The 19,738-nt window shown below is 44.2% G+C and overlaps 1 long non-coding RNA gene across 2 annotated transcripts in view; it reads left to right on the forward strand.

Moving 5' to 3' along the window:
• The window catches only part of LOC137544522 (uncharacterized), a 97,970-nt gene that overhangs the window by 26,581 nt on the left and 51,651 nt on the right, over nt 1-19,738 (forward strand). For both annotated transcript variants that reach the window (XR_011025893.1, XR_011025892.1), the window contains exon 2: nt 12,532-12,657. This is a non-coding gene — a long non-coding RNA (uncharacterized lncRNA). The remainder of the gene's footprint in view (nt 1-12,531; nt 12,658-19,738) is intronic.

Below are 19,738 nucleotides of genomic sequence, written 5' to 3' on the forward strand. Positions count from 1 at the left end.
ATATGTTAGTCAGACGTTACAAATAGTTTCATTGATAGCTGTAATTGTAATACGCTAGGAAAACATACTTATTGTATTTTTGTCTGTGTTACATTCATCTATCTTGATCCTGCTATTTCCTGACTATCCTGTCCTGTCTTTGTAAGGCACGCCATCGCTGCAAACGCATTGGCTGCCTCATTCCAGTCTGTCTTGTTTTGGACGCTTGCTGTCACTAAGTAGCGGCTAGCCAGCAAGCGTTCATTCTGTCTACCTGTCCTGATCTCCTCAGTTCTGGTTTATGCGCTCAGCGCTACTTTGCGCTGAGACGTTATAGCAAAAGTATTGTTTGTGGCTGTCGGATGTGCACCGGCTCTGTGCGCCACAATCTCCTATTGGAGTCAGTTCTCCCCTCCACTATACTAGGGATAGCCTGTTTCCTTGTGCTAGTGTGTGTACCTCCTTCACGTCAGCTCATGCGTTGCATGCTGACTGTGGAGAATACACCACCAAGCCTTACATTATGATAACCCCATTACCAATCCCCATTGTGGGGGGGGGATTCCCAGAAAGTATGACACTGTTAATTATGGTTCCTGTTCCTTTAAGAAATTTGAAGAACTTAACTCTGAAACAGAAAATGAGTTTTTCTCTGAATGTGCCAGGTTCCTGGCCAATCCTGATCTCCAAGCGACTCCTGTTTCAACCTGGGCACTCCAGCTAAGTTATATTTTGTTTAAAGGGGAATTGTTTCAGTGGGCATTTGATGCCCTCGATCATACCAATTTGAAAGAGAGACCGCTGGAATTTCTAGCGTTTGTGATCCATAACTGGCTGCGCAAAACTAATTTGCCTTACCCTTTTAATGAACTCCTGGCAGCAGGTCAATCAGCTGCCCCTTCAATTGCTTGCAAAAATGATCAGCAAGCAGAGAGTATTGCTGATAATTTTCCTGCAGCTTTGAATAAATCACCAAAGGCAGCAGGGTCTAAGGCAAAACGCAAACGTTCTAAGAAACGTGTCCGATCTGCAGAGTCGTTATCCTTAGTGACTGAGACCTATAATGAGATTCTGCCATTAACAGATAATGAAATGCAATTGTCTTTCAGGGGAGTTAAGTGGACTTATGAAACTACTAATGAACTTTCATCCCTGGCTAGGGAAAATAAAGATTTTTGTTTAACCACATAACGACCGCCCCCAGCCGATGGGCGGCGGCAAAGTCTGGGCCCAAACGACCGCAATACGCCCATCGGCGGGGGCGGCTGCGGGAGTGGCTATGCGGCGATCGCGTCATTCGTGACGCGATCAGCCGCCGGGGACTGGCTCCGCCCCCCGTTCGCCGTAACCCGCCGGCCGTTCGGAAGCGCCGGCGGGTTACTGGCATCCGGATCGCCGCTGCAACAGTGTATAATAGGCTTTGTAATGTATACAAAGCCTATTATACTGGCTGCCTCCTGCCCTGGTGGTCCCAGTGTCCGAGGGACCACCAGGGCAGGCTGCAGCCACCCTAGTCTGCACCCAAGCACACTGATTTCCCCCCCCCCTGCCCCCTGATCGCCCACAGCACCCCTCAGACCCCCCCCTGCCCACCCCCCAGACCACTGTTTGCACCCAGTCACCCTCCTAATCACCCATCAATCACTCCCTGTCACTATCTGTCAACGCTATTTTTTTTTTAAGTCCCTAATCTGCCCCCTACTCCCTCCTGATCACCCCCCCACCCCTCAGATTCTCCCCAGACCCCCCCCCCCCGTGTACTGTATGCATCTATCCCCCCTGATCACCTGTCAATCACCTGTCAATCACCCGTCAATCACCCCCTGTCACTGCCACCCATCAATCAGCCCCTGATCTGCCCCTTGCGGGCAATCTGATCACCCCCCCACACCAATAGATCGCCCGCAGATCCGACATCAGATCACCTCCCAAATCCATTGTTTACATCTATTCTCTCCTCTAAACACCCACTAATTACCCATCAATCACCCCCTATCACCACCTGTCACTGTTACCCATCAGATTAGACCCTAATCTGCCCCTTGCGGGCACCCAATCACCTGCCCACACGCTCAGATTGCCCTCAGACCCCCCCCTTATCAATTCGCCCGTGCAATATTTACATCTGTTCTCCCCTGTAATAACCCACTGATTACCTGTCAATCACCCATCAATCACCCCCTGTCACTGCCACCCATCAATCACCCCCTGTCACTGCCACCCATCAATCAGCCCCTAACCTGCCCCTTGCGGGCAATCTGATCACCCACCCACACCAATAGATCGCCCGCAGATCCGACATCAGATCACCTCCCAAATCCATTGTTTACATCTATTCTCTCCTCTAAACACCCACTAATTACCCATCAATCACCCCCTATCACCACCTGTCACTGTTACCCATCAGATTAGACCCTAATCTGCCCCTTGCGGGCACCCAATCACCCGCCCACACCTCAGAACGCCCTCAGACCCCAGCCCTGATCACCTCGCCAGTGCATTGCTTGCATCTATTTCCCCCCTCTAATCACACCTTGAGACACCCATCAATCACCTCCTGTCACCCCCTAGCACACCTACCCATCAGATCAGGCCCTAATTTGCCCCGTGTGGGCTCCTGATCACTCGGCCAAACCCTCAGATCCCCCTCAGACCCCCTTCCGATCACCTCCCCAGTGCATTGATTGCATCTATTTTCCCCTCTAACCGCCCCCTGAGACACCCATCAATCACCTCCTGTCACCCCCCTAGCACTCCTATCCATCAGATCAGGCCCAATACATCCTGTCATCTAAGAGGCCACCCTGCTTATGACCGATTCCACAAAATTTGCCCCCTCATAGACCACCTGTCATCAAAATTTGCAGATGCTTATACCCCTGAACAGTCATTTTGAGAAATTTGGTTTCCAGACTACTCACAGTTTTGGGCCCGTAAAATGCCAGGGCAGTATAGGAACCCCACAAGTGACCCCATTTTAGAAAGAAGACACCCCAAGGTATTCTGTTAGGTGTATGATGAGTTCATAGAATATTTTATTTTTTGTCAAAAGTTAGCGGAAATTGGATTGTTATTGTTTTTTTCACAAAGTGTCATTTTTCACTAACTTGTGAGAAAAAATAAAATCTTCTATGAACTCACCATACCCCTAACGGAATACCTTGGGGTGTCTTCTTTCTAAAATGGGGTCACTTGTGGGGTTCCTATACTGCCCTGGCATTTTAGGGGCCCTAAACCGTGAGGAGTAGTCTAGAAAACAAATGCCTCAAAATGACCTGTGAATAGGACGTTGGGCCCCTTAGCGCACCTAGGCTGCAAAAAAGTGTCACACATGTGGTATCGCCATACTCAGGAGAAGTAGTATAATGTGTTTTGTGGTGTATTTTTACACATACCCATGCTGGGTGGGAGAAATCTCTCTGTAAATGGACAATTGTGTGTAAAAAAAATCAAAAATGTGTCATTTACAGAGATATTTCTCCCACCCAGCATGGTTATATGTAAAAATACACCACAAAACACATTATACTACTTCTTCTGAGTACGGCGATACCACATGTGTGACACTTTTTTGCAGCCTAACTGTGCTAAGGGGCCCAAAGTCCAATGAGTACCTTTAGGATTTCACAGGTCATTTTGAGACATTTGGGTTCAAGACTACTCCTCACGGTTTAGGGCCCCTAAAATGCCAGGGCAGTATAGGAACCCCACAAGTGACCCCATTTTAGAAAGAAGACACCCCAAGGTATTCTTTTAGGTGTATGATGAGTTCATAGAAGATTTTATTTTTTGTCACAAGTTAGCGGAAATTGATATGTATTGTTTTTTTTTTCACAAAGTGTCATTTTCCGCTAACTTGTGACAAAAAAAAAATCTTCTATGAACTCACCATACTCCTAACAGAATACCTTGGGGTGTCTTCTTTCTAAAATGGGGTCACTTGTGGGGTTCCTATACTGCCCTGGCATTTTAGGGGCCCTAAACCGTGAGGAGTAGTCTAGAATCCAAATGCCTCAAAATGACCTGTGAATAGGACGTTAGGCCCCTTAGCGCACCTAGGTTGCAAAAAAGTGTCACACATGTGGTATCGCCGTACTCAGAAGAAGTAGTATAATGTGTTTTGGGGTGTATTTTTATACATACCCATGCTGGGTGGGAGAAATCTCTCTGTAAATGGACAATTGTGTGTAAAAAAAATCAAATAATTGTCATTTACAGAGATATTTCTCCCACCCAGCATGGGTATGTGTAAAAATACACCCCAAAACACATTATACTACTTCTCCTGAGTACGGCGGTACCACATGTGTGGCACTTTTTTGCACCCTAAGTGCGCTAAGGGGCCCAAAGTCCAATGAGTACCTTTAGGATTTCACAGGTCATTTTGCCACATTTGGTTTCAAGACTACTCCTCACGGTTTAGGGCCCCTAAAATGCCAGGGCAGTATAGGAACCCCACAAATGACTCCATTTTAGAAAGAAGACACCCCAAGGTATTCCGTTAGGAGAATGGCGAGTTCATAGAAGATTTTATTTTTTGTCACAAGTTAGCGGAAAATGACACTTTGTGAAAAAAAACAATTACAATCAATTTCCGCTAACTTGTGACAAAAAAAAAAAATCTTCTATGAACTCACCATACATCTAACGGAATACCTTGGGGTGTCTTCTTTCTAAAATGGGGTAATTTGTGGGGTTCCTATACTGTCCTGGCATTTTAGGGGCCCTAAACCGTGAGGAGTAGTCTTGAAACGAAATTTCTCAAAATGACCTGTGAAATCCTAAAGGTACTCATTGGACTTTGGGCCCCTTAGCGCAGTTAGGGTGCAAAAAAGTGCCACACATGTGGTATCGCCGTACTCAGGAGAAGTAGTATAATGTGTTTTGGGGTGTATTTTTCCACATACCCATGCTGAGTGGGAGAAATATCTCTATAAATAGACAATTGTGTGTAAAAAAAATAAAAAAATTGTCATTTACGGAGATATTTCTCCCACCCAGCATGTGTATGTGTAAAAATACACCCCAAAACACATTATACTACTTTTCCTGAGTACGGCAATACCACATGTGTGGCACTTTTTTGCGGCCTAACTGCGCTAAGGGGCCCAAAGTCCAATGAGCATCTTTAGGCTTTACAGGGGTGCTTACAATTAGGCACCCCCCAAATGCCAGGACAGTAAACACACCCCACAAATGACCCCATTCTGGAAAGTAGACACTTCAAGGTATTCAGAGAGGAGCATAGTGAGTCCGTGGCAGATTTCATTTTTTTTTGTCGCAAGTTAGAAGAAATGGAAACTTTTTTTTTTTTTGTCACAAACTGTCATTTTCCGCTAACTTGTGACAAAAAATAAAATCTTCTATGAACTCACCATGCCTCTCACTGAATACTTTGGGATGTCTTCTTTCCAAAATGGGGTCATTTGGGGGGTATTTGTACTATCCTGGAATTTTAGCCCCTCATGAAACATGACAGGTGCGCAGAAAAGTCAGAGATGCTTGAAAATGGGAAAATTCACTTTTGGCACCATAGTTTGTAAACGCTATAACTTTTACCCAATCCAATAAATATACACTGAATGTTTTTTTTTTTATCAAAGACATGTAGCAGAATAACTTTCGCGCTCAAATGTATAGGAAATTTTACTTTATTTGAAAAATGTCAGCACAGAAAGTTAAAAAAGTCATTTTTTTGACAAAATTCATGTCTTTTTTGATGAATATAATAAAAAGTAAAACTCGCAGCAGCAATCAAATAGCATCAAAAGAAAGCTGTATTAGTGACAAGAAAAGGAGGTAAAATTCATTTAGGTGGTAGGTTGTATGACCGAGCAATAAACCGTGAAAGCTGCAGTGGTCTGAATGGAGAAAAAGGCTCTGGTCCTTAAGGGGCGAAAAGACTGTGGTCCCGAAGTGGTTAAAAGAATTATCTGAGTATGATTATGAGGAGATATTACAGAGTATTGAACAAATCAACTTATTTGTGAAGCAAGGGAAGTTTGCATACACTACAGTTCAACACTTGCTACAGGTATTGGAGATTCTTAAGAATAAGGAATCTGCCAATCACCTGCTAATTAACCCAATACATGTCCCTGCCACAATCATATCTGCAAACTGCGATCAGCCTGAATGTTCAGCTAAGTATGCATGGGATCCCCCATTCGAGAAGGGAGAGATGGAAGCCCTGGTCTGTGAATGGAAGAATGATTCAAGTTCATTTTGTCAATTTTACAGTGCAAAAAGTGAATTAGTATTGAATGCATGCATTAAGTCGGCCTATAACCTAATAGAGATTGGTGTGTGTAGGTATGACTTTGTGGCTCCATTGATTGATGTGTGGGAACTGATTTTGGATGATTTTTATGTGACTCCGAATTCGCAAATTTGGCGTTCTGACCCGCCTGCTTCAGCACCTTTGGCTGATTCAGCAGGTGATTCAGAGCTCTTTTTGTGTGAAATTGAAGTTCCTGCAATTCTACCCTGTACCATGGATAACTCAGTGTTACTTACCAGTAAAACAGAAGCCACTGATACATTCTTAACCTTGCCCTGCGCAAATTTCTCAGCAGAGAATCCAGAGGCCCTGCTGACTTCTGAGTCCAGCCTAGCCAGTACTCATGACTCTTTGTTCAGTGAAACAGACATCAGAAAAATCTTGCCTGCCTCTGCAAACACTTCTGCAGAAATTACCTGTGTTAATAAAGTTCAACTCCTCTCTGATCCAGCAGATGCCAATAGATGCATTACATTATCTTCTGAGTCCCAGCAATCCTGCCTAGAAACCTCAGAACCCCAGCATCTGAATTTCCCAATTTTACAAATGAATGGTGATTCAGATGCGCAAACATTGTGTCTTGATCTTCCTGTTTCTACACCTCGCTCTAGTTTCGGGAATAGCTCAGAGCATCTGCTATGTGAACCTGAAATCGCAGAATTATTACCTTGTTCAGAAAATGTTCCAGTAAATTTGCCCTGTATCGTGAATAGCTCAGAGCATCTGCTATGTGAACCTGAAATCGCAGAATTATTACCTTGTTCAGAAAATGTTCCAGTAAATTTGCCCTGTATCGTAAATAGCTCAGAGCATCTGCTATGTGAACCTGAAATTGCAGAATTATTACCTTGTTCAGAAAATGTTCCAGTAAATTTGCTCTGTACCATGAATTGTGCAGTAGATCTCTCCTATGAAGCTCAGGTCACAGAATCATTATGCTGTCCAGCAGGTGCTTCCATGGTTTTGCCCTGCAATATGGACTGTTCAGTGATCCTGTCCAGTGAAGCTGGGGTCGCAGAGTCCTATGCTTCACCCAGTACTTTGGATACTTCAAACCCTCTAGCAGAAGACTCTGAGGCACTGCTTACCTCAGTGGGTGTTGCAGCAATATTCACTTGTTTAGCAGCTGTCTTAGAATTAAAGTCCACTCTAAATAAACTTGATGAATCTTTGTCTAATGAAGCAGAAGTCATTGAAATATTGTCCTCGTCAGCAAGTGTTTTAGATACCTTGCCCTGTACACAGTCTGATTTAACCAATGTTGTTGAGTCCCTCTCCAGTGTTGTAACAGCCGAGGAACTCCAGCCCTGTCCTCTGCATGTTTCAGAAGTCTTGCCCTGTAACATGGATAATTCTGATTCTCTGGTCAAAATAACAGAAGTCTCAGAATTTCAGTCTGATTTAGTAAGTGTTCCTGAAAACCCGCCTGGTATCTTGGAAAATTCCGATTCTCTGGCCGGTGTGGCAGAGATTCCGGAGTTCCCTTCCTGTCCAGGGAATTCCTCAGATTTGCCTAGTCCACTGGGGGTTTCTGCAATACTGACTTGTTCTGCAGCCCCTCATGAGCTCCAATCCAGTGTATTAGATGAGTCTCTGTCCAGTCCAGAGGAAGTTGTGGAGTCCCTATCTAGTTCAGTGCGTACATCAGAAGAGTTGTCCTGTCTTATTAGTGCCCCTGAACCTGATTTGTTAATAACCTTGCTGGAATCAGCGACATCTAAGTCTGATCCTGCATTCTTTTGTGAGAGTCCAGTAGTTGCGAAGTCTAGTCATGATGAATTTTTTCCCAGTCCTGGTTTCGGTCCTATCTTGGCTGACCCTGAGGTTCACAGTTCCTTGACATGCCCAGAGGTTTCTCTTGTGCCAGTGTGCCCAGATGTGCTTTGTGTGCCAGAATGCCCAAGTGTGTCTAAGGTGTTAGCATACTCGGATGCTTCCTTAGGGGAGACATGTTCTTATGTTGCCAGTCTGCCTGCATGCCCAGAGATGGTTCTGGTCCCTGAAAGCCCTGATCTTGATGTTGGTCCTTGTAACCCTGACTCGGGAATTGCCATAGGTTCCATGGGGGTTCTTCATAGTTCTCCATGTGAGCCTAAAGGGCGTTCTGACCTTTTGGGACCTCTTTGGAGCTTTAAAGTGTTCTGGGAGATCTCTGAGGAAGCTTGTCCTGGTACCTTGGACTGGTTCAGCAGTGGGTTTTGTGTTGGTAAAGACAGTTCCGGTGGGCATTGCAAAGGCTTTGGCATTTTTGGACGGTCCCTGGAAGGCAGTGGGTATCGCTCAGAGAGCTTCGGGGGGCTTTTTTCTGGAAATCATGGTTCTGATGGGTGTCACACTGAGACTTGTAGTACTGATGGGCATGGTTCTGTAGGTTCTGGTTCTGATGGTTCCAGTCTTGTGATGACTGATTCTGGAATTTGGTCTTGCCGGGCTGTCCCGGTCATCATGAATTATCAGTTAGGTTGTCTCCTTGGGAATGTCAGTTTTGAGAGGCGTCTGGTATCCGCCTTTAAGGGCGGGGGTACTGTCATGATCGCTGCTGCAGCAGGTTTTGCTGGAAGTAGTAGTGCTGCAGCTCAGGCAGTTCTGATCTCTTTCCATGCAAGCTGCATAGCTTTGTCTGCCTTTCCCTGCTGTCAGCTTGTGACTGATTATCATTCACCTGTGTGGGAATCTGCATGTCTGCTCCCATTGGATGACCTCAGTATAAAGATCTGCTTCCTGCAGGACTCCTCGGGTTATCATAGCTTCAGTTTAAGCCTGTCTTGCTGTTGCTTCAGCCCCCGATCGTGTTTCTTGTTCTAAAGATACTTTGCTGGTCTTTGCATCATATATTGGTTCATTGCCAATATATATGCATACCAGCACGTTTATTATTTTCCTTGTATTCGTGTTACGTTGATACATCAGTGTCGCTGATGTATACAGTGGAGGAAATAATTATTTGACCCTTCACTGATTTTGTAAGTTTGTCCAATGACAAAGAAATGAAAAGTCTCAGAAAAGTATCATTTCAATGGTAGGTTTATTTTAACAGTGGCAGATAGCACATCAAAAGGAAAATCGAAAAAATAACCTTAAATAAAAGATAGCAACTGATTTGCATTTCATTGAGTGAAATAAGTTTTTGAACCCCTACCAACCATTAAGAGTTCTGGCTCCCACAGAGACACTTCTACTCAATTAGTCACCCTCATTAAGGACACCTGTCTTAACTAGTCACCTGTATAAAAGACACCTGTCCACAGAATCAATCAATCAAGCAGACTCCAAACTCTCCAACATGGGAAAGACCAAAGAGCTGTCCAAGGACGTCAGAGACAAAATTGTAGACCTGCACAAGGCTGGAATGGGCTACAAAACCATTAGCAAGAAGCTGGGAGAGAAGGTGACAACTGTTGGTGCGATTGTTCGAAAATGGAAGGAACACAAAATGACCATCAATCGACCTCGCTCTGGGGCTCCACGCAAGATCTCACCTCATGGGGTGTCAATGGTTCTGAGAAAGGTGAAAAAGCATCCTAGAACCCAACGGGAGGAGTTAGTGAATGACCTCAAATTAGCAGGGACCACAGTCACCAAGAAAACCATTGGAAACATATTACACCGCAATGGATTCAAATCCTGCAGGGCTCGCAAGGTCCCCCTGCTCAAGAAGGCACATGTGCAGGCCCGTCTGAAGTTTGCCAATGAACACCTGAATGATTCTGTGAGTGACTGGGAGAAGGTGCTGTGGTCTGATGAGACCAAAATAGAGCTCTTTGGCATTAACTCAACTCGCTGTGTTTGGAGGAAGAAAAATGCTGCCTATGACCCCAAAACACCGTCCCCACCGTCAAACATGGGGGTGGAAACATTTTGCTTTGTGGGTGTTTTTCTGCTAAGGGCACAGGACAACTTAATCGCATTAACGGGAAAATGGACGGAGCCATGTATCGTGAAATCCTGAACGACAACCTCCTTCCCTCTGCCAGGAAACTGAAAATGGGTCGTGGATGGGTGTTCCAGCACGACAATGACCCAAAACATACAGCAAAGGCAACAAAGGAGTGGCTCAAGAAGAAGCACATTAAGGTCACGGAGTGGCCTAGTCAGCCTCCAGACCTTAATCCAATAGAAAACCTATGGAGGGAGCTCAAGCTCAGAGTTGCACAGAGACAGCCTCGAAACCTTAGGGATTTAGAGATGATCTGCAAAGAGGAGTGGACCAACATTCCTCCTAAAATGTGTGCAAACTTGGTCATCAATTACAAGAAACGTTTGACCTCTGTGCTTGCAAACAAGGGTGTTTCCACTAAGTATAAAGTCTTTTATTGTTAGAGGGTTCAAAAACTTATTTCACTCAATGAAATGCAAATCAGTTGCTATCTTTTATTTAAGGTTATTTTTTCGATTTTCCTTTTGATGTGCTATCTGCCACTGTTAAAATAAACCTACCATTGAAATGATACTGTTCTGAGACTTTTCATTTCTTTGTCATTGGACAAACTTACAAAATCAGTGAGGGGTCAAATAATTATTTCCTCCACTGTACGTACACGAACTGTTTATATCCTGTGTTCAGTTAGTCAGCTTTCCAGCACGTTTTGGTAGGTTGCGCGTATCGTGATCACCCGTGCTGAGTTAGGTTTCCTGCTCCTGGTTCTGTTTGTGGATTGCGTTCATCTCTGCGAAGAGATAACGAATCCTTCTGAATCCTGTTCTGTTACCGTTTGTGGATTGCGTTCATCTCTGCGAAGAGATAACGAATCCTTCTGAATCCTGTTCTGTTACCGTTTGTGGATTGCGTTCATCTCTGCGAAGAGATAGCGAATCCTTCTGAGTCCTGTTCCCTGTATTGCTCCAGTCCTAGTCAGTGTTCCTGCTTATGTCATATATCGGTTCATTGCCGATATATACATATGTTAGTCAGACGTTACAAATAGTTTCATTGATAGCTGTAATTGTAATACGCTAGGAAAACATACTTATTGTATATGTGTCTGTGTTACATTCATCTATCTTGATCCTGCTATTTCCTGACTATCCTGTCCTGTCTTTGTGAGGCACGCCATCGCTGCAAACGCATTGGCTGCCTCATTCCAGTCTGTCTTGTTTTGGACGCTTGCTGTCACTAAGTAGCGGCTAGCCAGCAAGCGTTCATTCTGTCTACCTGTCCTGATCTCCTCAGTTCTGGTTTATGCGCTCAGCGCTACTTTGCGCTGAGACGTTATAGCAAAAGTATTGTTTGTGGCTGTCGGATCTGCACCGGCTCTGTGCGCCACAATCTCCTATTGGAGTCAGGTCTCCCCTCCACTATACTAGGGATAGCCTGTTTCCTTGTGCTAGTGTGTGTACCTCCTTCACGTCAGCTCATGCGTTGCATGCTGACTGTGGAGAATACACCACCAAGCCTTACAGGTAGTCAGATAACATTTAATGTATATAAATGTAAGGTCATTCACCTTGGATGTGCCAATGATAGAGCATCATAACTGGCATATAGACTTGGGAATAATGATTGATGACAAATTAAGGAACCGTATTAAATGCAAAGTAGCAGCTAAAGCAAATACAATTCTGGGATGCGTAAAACAGGAAATAAAATCATGAGTAGTATGCTACTCCCTCTGTATAATTCACATGGAAGGCCACATCTGGATTATAGGATATCGTTTTGGTGACCAAACTATTGAAAGGAAATTGACATTTTTAGAACAGGTACAATCTCTGACAGATAAATTAATTTGACGTGTGGAAGATCTCACCAAGAAAAGTCAGCCAAACTGGGCTTATTTAGCTTGGAAAAAAGATGGATAAGAACCTGGTTTAGGGCCTATTTCCATTACACACGGGTTCTGGATGCAGAAAACTGACTCCAATGAATGTCTGTGGGAAATCTGCATCAGAAAAATTGCGTTTAGTGGAGACAGGCCCATAGGCATTCATTGGAGTCAGTTTTTCTGCATCCAGAATATGCATGTAGTGGAAACTGGCCCTAATATGTATAAATACATCAGAGGGCGATACTGAAGCTTTGCAGATGAGATTTATGTCCCTAAAGGGCATAGAATCTGCAAAGGTTTTGCCATCTATTTAGAGAGGGGTTCTTTACAGTATGCAAGGGTAAAAATAATATTTTACCACAATAAGTAGTTATGGAAAGTTCTATAACTGCAGCTAATTGCCCCCAGCCTTGTAAGTTTTTTTTTTTGCCTCCTTCTCCTGGATCAACTGGAATATGAGGGTTTAGGGTGGTGTTTTACCTACTGTAATTCTTTTTTGTTTTCCAGATGGATGGATTTCAACCATACTATGTACAGTACCTGGGTAACGTAGGCTTAACAGACACCTATTGGCATATTACAGATAGAAAAATTTCTTAAGCCTTTCTACAATTTGCAGCTGAAATCAGAAAGGTACCTACTTCTAATATGCATTGGAGTATTTTTGTTAATCATTCAAGGATGAATAGAGACTGGAGTTATTTGTTGGTGAATACCTACATGATATGCATTCTGTTTTCCTTCATTGGGCTTTATCCAATTAACCTTTTCTCCTGTGTTTTCTTCCCCAACATAGTTTTAATCTTATTTAAAACCAAGTAATTGAAATAATAAAAAGTAGGTAAAAAAAGTAATCTCAAACTTTATTTTGAGTACGGTATTTTCTTCCATGGTGGGAGCTTTAACCTCCTGAGCGGTGTGGACGAGCTCAGCTCGTCCATTACCGCTGAAGGGGATAACATGGCCCAGGGAGATTTGTTGGGGAAATTTTTTTTGTGCACCATGTAGCTAGCTACATGTGTTGTGCGATTGCTGCGCCCCCCCCCCCACCCCCGATCATCGGCGTTATACATACCCCCCCCCCCCCCCCCCCCCCGGGAGCTCGCGCTGGCGCAGCATCTTCCGTCACCACCGGGCGTCGCTATGGCGAGGATCGGGACTGCTCATGACGCCGACGACGTCAGATGTCGTGTCTGATCGTCGCCATAGCGACGACCAAAGCTGAGGGAAGAGGTTACGGCTCTCGTGGGATCCCGGAGCGGTAAATATAGCTGGCGGCGATCGGGGGCGGGACACAGCACCGGGGCAGTTGGGGAACACGTGGCTAGCCTAGTGCTAGCTACATGATTTAAAAAAAAATAGCCCTCCCATTGACAAAAGTCCGCATCAATTGAACGCCAGAGAGGTTAAAGGTATTTTGTTGGTAAAGTTTGAAAATATCTCCTTGAAGAAAACCTTAGGAGAAAAGTTGAAAAGTTAATAGGATATTGGGCATTGTGCTATTGGAGTACAAGATCTATGCAGTATACTTTCAAAGTTTGAGGCTAGATTTACAGTGGTCAGTTGCGTAACGCATGCATTATAATAAGTGTGTACTGCAATGGAGACTGGATATAGAATTTAATACAAAGCCTGCATGCAGTGAGTTTAAATAACATGTTCAGTTAAACCATAGTACTGTGAACAGACCCATAAAATTGTATGGGCAGTGAGATGACATGCAGAATTATTCTGCAAAGCAACTGAGCACTGTGAACAGGCCCTGATAGTTCTGTCATTCGGTTAGAAGATCAAGTTGTTTTGTTTTGAAAACATTTTGTTATTAAGCTATAAGCTTTTTGTACCTAACAATATCAAATAAAAATTAAAGAAAAAGCAAAAAGATGACTTATTTCCAGTTAACATTTTCCTATCACTTTTCTTCTGATACAATAATTTTACCTAAACTATGGCCTCAATTCACTAAACTTATCTCCTGTCTTTAAGAACTCTTCTAGAGTTGTTACCATGGTGATAAGGCATGTAGTATTCAGGAAACATTTTACCTCAGGCAAGCCTAAAGTTAACTCTTCTGTCTTTAAATTAACTCTCCAATCCTTAAAATAACTCCAGAGTTAAAGACAAGCTGTTAATTAGCTGCATGTGAAAATAACTACAGAGGAGGTAAATTAACTACAGAGGAGGTAAATTAACTACAGGAGAGGTAACTTAAGGAATGAAGAGGTATGATAACTCTCTTACGTGTGGAGGTAAGTTTTCTCTTGCCTTATTATCTCTAGCATGATCTTAGTGAATTGAGGCCTATGTGAGAACCAGAAGCTATGTCACATCAGATAAACCTATACAATTGTCAGGGATTTTCCCTCTCTTCATCATGGGTATAATAAACATGCTACAATTTAATGTCACTACTCCAACTCAACAAATCCATTTGCAGACAAAACATTAAGTCACCATTCCCACTAGGTGCTGTGCCGTCCGTTCTGATGTATAGAGATGGGCCGAACGGTTCCCCGGTGAACGGTTCCACGTGAACTTCGGTGGTTCGCGTTCGCGTCCCGCTGGCGAACCTTTGCGGAAGTTCGGTTCGCCCCATAATGCACCTTGAGGGTCAACTTTGACCCTCTACATCACAGTCAGCAGGCCCAGTGTAGCCAATTAGGCTACACTAGCCCCTGGAGCCCCACCCCCCCTTATATAAGGCAGGCAGCGGCGGCCATTACGGTCACTCGTGTGCTGCCTGCGTTAGTGAGAGTAGGGCGAGCTGCTGCAGACTGTCTCTCAGGGAAAGATTAGTTAGGCTTAACTTGTTCCTGGCTGGCTGCATACCTGTTCTGTGAACCCACCACTGCATACCTGTACTGTGAACCCACCACTGCATACCTGTTCAGTGAACCTGCCACTGCATACCTGTACTGTGAACCCACCACTGCATACCTGTTCAGTGAACCTGCCACTGCATACCTGTGCTGTGAACCCACCACTGCATACCTGTTCTGTGAACCCATCACTGCATACCTGTTCAGTGAACCTGCCACTGCATACCTGTGCTGTGAACCCATCACTGCATACCTGTTCAGTGAACCTGCCACTGCATACCTGTTCTGTGAACCCACCACTGCACACCTGTTCTGTGAACCCACCACTGCATACCTGTTCAGTGAATCTGCCACTGCATACCTGTGCTGTGAACCCATCACTGCATACCTGTTCAGTGAACCCACCACTGCATACCTGTTCAGTGAACCTGCCACTGCATACCTGTTCTGTGAACCCACCACTGCATACCTGTTGTGTTCAGTGAACCCGCCACTGTATACCTGTTCAGTGAACCTGCCACTGTATACCTGTTCTGTTCAGTGAACCCACCACTGCATACCTGTTCTGTTCAGTGAACCCACCACTGTATTCCTGTTCAGTGAACCCGCCACTGCACTCTCACCATGGTGCGCACCAGTCCAGCACGGCCGTCACTACACAAACAGCTGTTTGCGGTGTGTTACACGGTGAGTTTGGTGTGTCAGTGTGAAGCAGTACCTTAATTACACTACCTGATTGATGTATACACATGCAAGATGTTTTAAAGCACTTTAGGCCTGTCATTTAGCATTCAATGTGATTTCTGCCCTTAAAACGCTGCTTTGCGTCAAATCCAGACTTTTCCCTGGGACTTTTGGCATGTATCCCACTCCGCCATGCCCCCCTCCAGGTGTTAGACCCCTTGAAACATCTTTTCCATCAGTTTTGTGGCCAGCATAATTATTTTTTTTTTCAAAGTTCGCATCCCCATTGAAGTCTATTGCGGTTCGCGAACTTTAACGCGAACCAAACGTTACGCGAAAGTTCGCGAACCCGGTTTACGAACCTAAAATCGGAGGTTCGGCCCATCTCTACTGATGTACCGTACATAGGATGCGACAAGGAAGGTTGCTTGAAAGTCTATTTGTTGTCGCCCGGTTACCGTGCACACTAGTAAAAGTGTTCCAGAGAGTTTCATTGTAACGCCTCTGGGAACATTAGATCTCACGATGCAAGTGATTCCCCGTCGGGTGAATTGGAACTAGCGGCGCTGATATACCTCGAATTGCAACTTCCTGCCATCATACCGTGTGTCATAACGCATTCACGAAATTGGGTCGTGCACGCATTAGCTAGTGGGAAAGGGCCCCTACCGTCACTTCCTAAATTTGCAAGTAATATCATAAATTACATATTCAAGATCTAAGTATTGTTTTTTTTTTTATCTCAATTTTTATATAAAACCAAAATATGTTTGGAGGGATTACACAAATATCTTTAATATTTAAAAACAAAAATTAACATTATGGTCAAATGCAAACCTACTATTAACCTTCTGCTGTTTTGCAGTGTAAACACCTAGATATCCTCTGTATTTGTGGATGCTGCCTTACAGATGTGTATACAATTTATACCTGTGAATGTCTTCACTCTGATATGATATGGATGAGATTTGGATATAATATGTAGTGTTACCAACACCAGCACGTCTTTTTGTACCATCATGTTTATTTAGCATACATCTATTCATTCAAGAAACTCATTTGTGTCTTATTTCAAAAATCTTGATGATTTGTGGAGCCCTTTCTTGCTTTGATTGTGTATACACAAGTTAATTTATGTATGTCATGGATTTCAATGATCATTAGGTGTTCCTTTATATAAAGTTGTCTTTGTGATGTCTTATTTTCAGCAAAGTGATACGTTTTAACCACTTCCTGCACTATGGAGATTTATCGCAGTTGGGGTCCCCCAAAGCTCTGTTCTTGGTCCCCTGCTGTTCTCAATTTACACCGCCTCCATCGGAAAACTCATCTCCTCTCTGGGTTTCAACTATCACCTACAGTGATGTGAAAAACTATTTGCCCCCTTCCTGATTTCTTATTCTTTTGCATGTTTGTCACACTTAAATGTTTCTGCTCATCAAAAAACGTTTACTATTAGTCAAAGATAACATAATTGAACACAAAATGCAGTTTTAAATGATGTTTTTTATTATTTAGTGAGAAAAAAAACTCCAAATCTACATGGTCTTGTGTGAAAAAGTGATTGCCCCCCTTGTTAGAAAATAACGTAACTGTGGTTTATCACATCTGAGTTCAATTTCTGTAGTCACCCCCAGGCCTGATTACTGCCACACCTGTTTCAATCAAGAAATCACTTAAATAGGAGCTATCTGACACAGAGAAGTAGACCAAAAGCACCTCAAAAGCTAGACATCATGCCAAGAGCCAAAGAAATTCAGGAACAAATGAGAACAAAAGTAATTGAGATCTATCAGTCTGGTAAAGGTTATAAAGCCATTTCTAAAGCTTTGGGACTCCAGCGAACCACAGTGAGAGCCATTATCCACAAATGGCAAAAACATGGAACAGTGATGATCCTTCCCAGGAGTGTCCGGCCGACCAAAATTACCCCAAGAGCGCAGAGAAAACTCATCCGAGAGGCCACAAAACACCCCAGGAAAACATCTAAAGAACTGCAGGCCTCACTTGCCTCAATTAAGGTCAGTGTTCACGATAAGAAAGAGACTGGGCAAAAACGGCCTGCATGGCAGATATCCAAGGTGCAAACCACTTTTAAGCAAAAAGAACATTAAGGCTCGTCTCAATTTTGCTAAAAAACATCTCAATGATTGCCAAGACTTTTGGGAAAATACCTTGTGGACCGGCGAGACAAAAGTTGAACTTTTTCGAAGGTGCGTGTCCCGTTACATCTGGCGTAGAATTAACACAGCATTTCAGCAAAAGAACATTATACCAACAGTAATACCAACAGTAGAATATGGTGGTGGTAGTGTGATGGTCTGGAGTTGTTTTGCTGCTTCAGGACCTGGAAGGCTTGCTGTGATAGATGGAACCATGAATTCTACTGTCTACCAAAAAATCCTGAAGGAGAATGTCCGGCCATCTGTTCGTCAGCTCAAGCTGAAGCGATCTTGGGTGCTGCAGCAGGACAATGACCCAAAACACACGAGCAAATCCACCTCTGAATGAAGACTTTGGAGTAGCCAAGTCAAAGTCCTGACCTGAATCCTATTGAGATGTTGTGGCATGACCTTAAAAAGGCGGTTCATGCTAGAAAACCCTCAAATAAAGCTGAATTACATTAATTCTGCAAAGATGAGTGGGCAAAAATTCCTCCAGAGCGCTGTAAAAGACTCATTGGCTATCATTCATAAAGCATTCCCGCATGCGGAAAAGCGTAATACCGCTGACTTTACCGAGCACTGAGCAAGTTGTGCATTCATAAAGCCTCTTTCCGCATGCGGAGCTGACATTCCCGTGCAGAGTAACAACGTACCGCCTTGTGCAGTGTGGATACGCAGGTATCCAGAAAAAGTAGCAAAATGTTCATTCATAAACATTTCCGCATAGCGGTATGCGGAAGGGGATTACCGATCCCCTGGATGTAGCGGGAAGCTTGCGGAGTACATGTAAGTGAATGGGACGGACCTCCCACACATCAGCAGAGAGAGCACCGCATGGAGGGACTTGGCCAGCTTTTCTGTTTCCGCATGCCTACCGCCCGCCTGCCGACACCATTCTCCAGAAAACCTCCGCACTGCTACCGCCCCAGGCACAAACTTTATGAATGACCACCCAGAAGGATAAACTACCGACGGCGGTATTCTCCCGCACGGGTTCCCCTTACCGACAGCCTGTTCATGAATGATAGCCATTGCAAGTTATCACAAACGCTTCATTGCAGTTATTGCTAAGGGTGGCCCAACCAGTTATTAGGTTCAGGGGGCAATTTCTTTTTCACACAGGGACATGTAGGTTTGGAGTGTTTTTCCTCACTAAATAAATAATAAAAACCATCATTTAAAACGGCATTTTGTGTTCAATTATATTATCTTTGACTAATAGTTAACGTTTTTTAAAGAGCAGAAACATTTAAGTGTGACAAACATGCAAAAGAATAAGAAATCAGGAAGGGGGCAAATAGTTTTTCACATCACTGTATATGCAGATGACACCCAGATTTACCTCCATGCCCTGACCTCTCCACCACCACTATGGAGAAGGTATCCTCTTGCCTCTAGGCTATCTCATCCTGGATGTCTGCCAGGTTCCTAAAGTTAAACCTGGATAAGACTGAAATCCTAATCTTCCCACCCTGTGCTGTTTGACCCCCCACAGACCTCTACTCCATTGTGTCCATGGCACAATCATTTGTCCAACCACACAAGCCCGCTGCCTGGGTGTCACCCTGGACTCAGCCCTTGCGCTTGCGTAGTAGAGCGGCCCGACAGAGTTCGGCTATTTCCGCCTATCTCTGTGGGATGAGCGGATACTGCACCTGCGCTGGAGTCATGGAGGTAAATATTTATATCGCCGCCGGACCGAGGAGGATGGGGGAAGCCTCGATAGGATCCGGAGGCTTCCCCCACCCGAGGTGAGTACCTCCCAGGGGACTTTTTTTCGTTACAGATTTTCTTTAAAAGGAAATAATTATGGCAGCCTCCATATTATTCTCACCTCGAGTTCCCTTTAACGCCGCAGGGAAGTTTAGCCACAGCAGGGAAAGCTGTCAATTCGGCTTGCCCTGCTCCGACCTGCCTGGCGCCATAATAACAAGCACCCCTCAGATATGCAGCTACTCATGCCATATGAACTAATGCAAGTCCATACCATCATGGATGCTGACTTTTAAATTTGGCTCTAATAACAAGCTGGATGGTCTTTCTTCA

Source organism: Hyperolius riggenbachi, chromosome 2, assembly GCF_040937935.1.
Source record: "Hyperolius riggenbachi isolate aHypRig1 chromosome 2, aHypRig1.pri, whole genome shotgun sequence".
Taxonomy (NCBI): Eukaryota; Metazoa; Chordata; class Amphibia; order Anura; family Hyperoliidae; genus Hyperolius; species Hyperolius riggenbachi.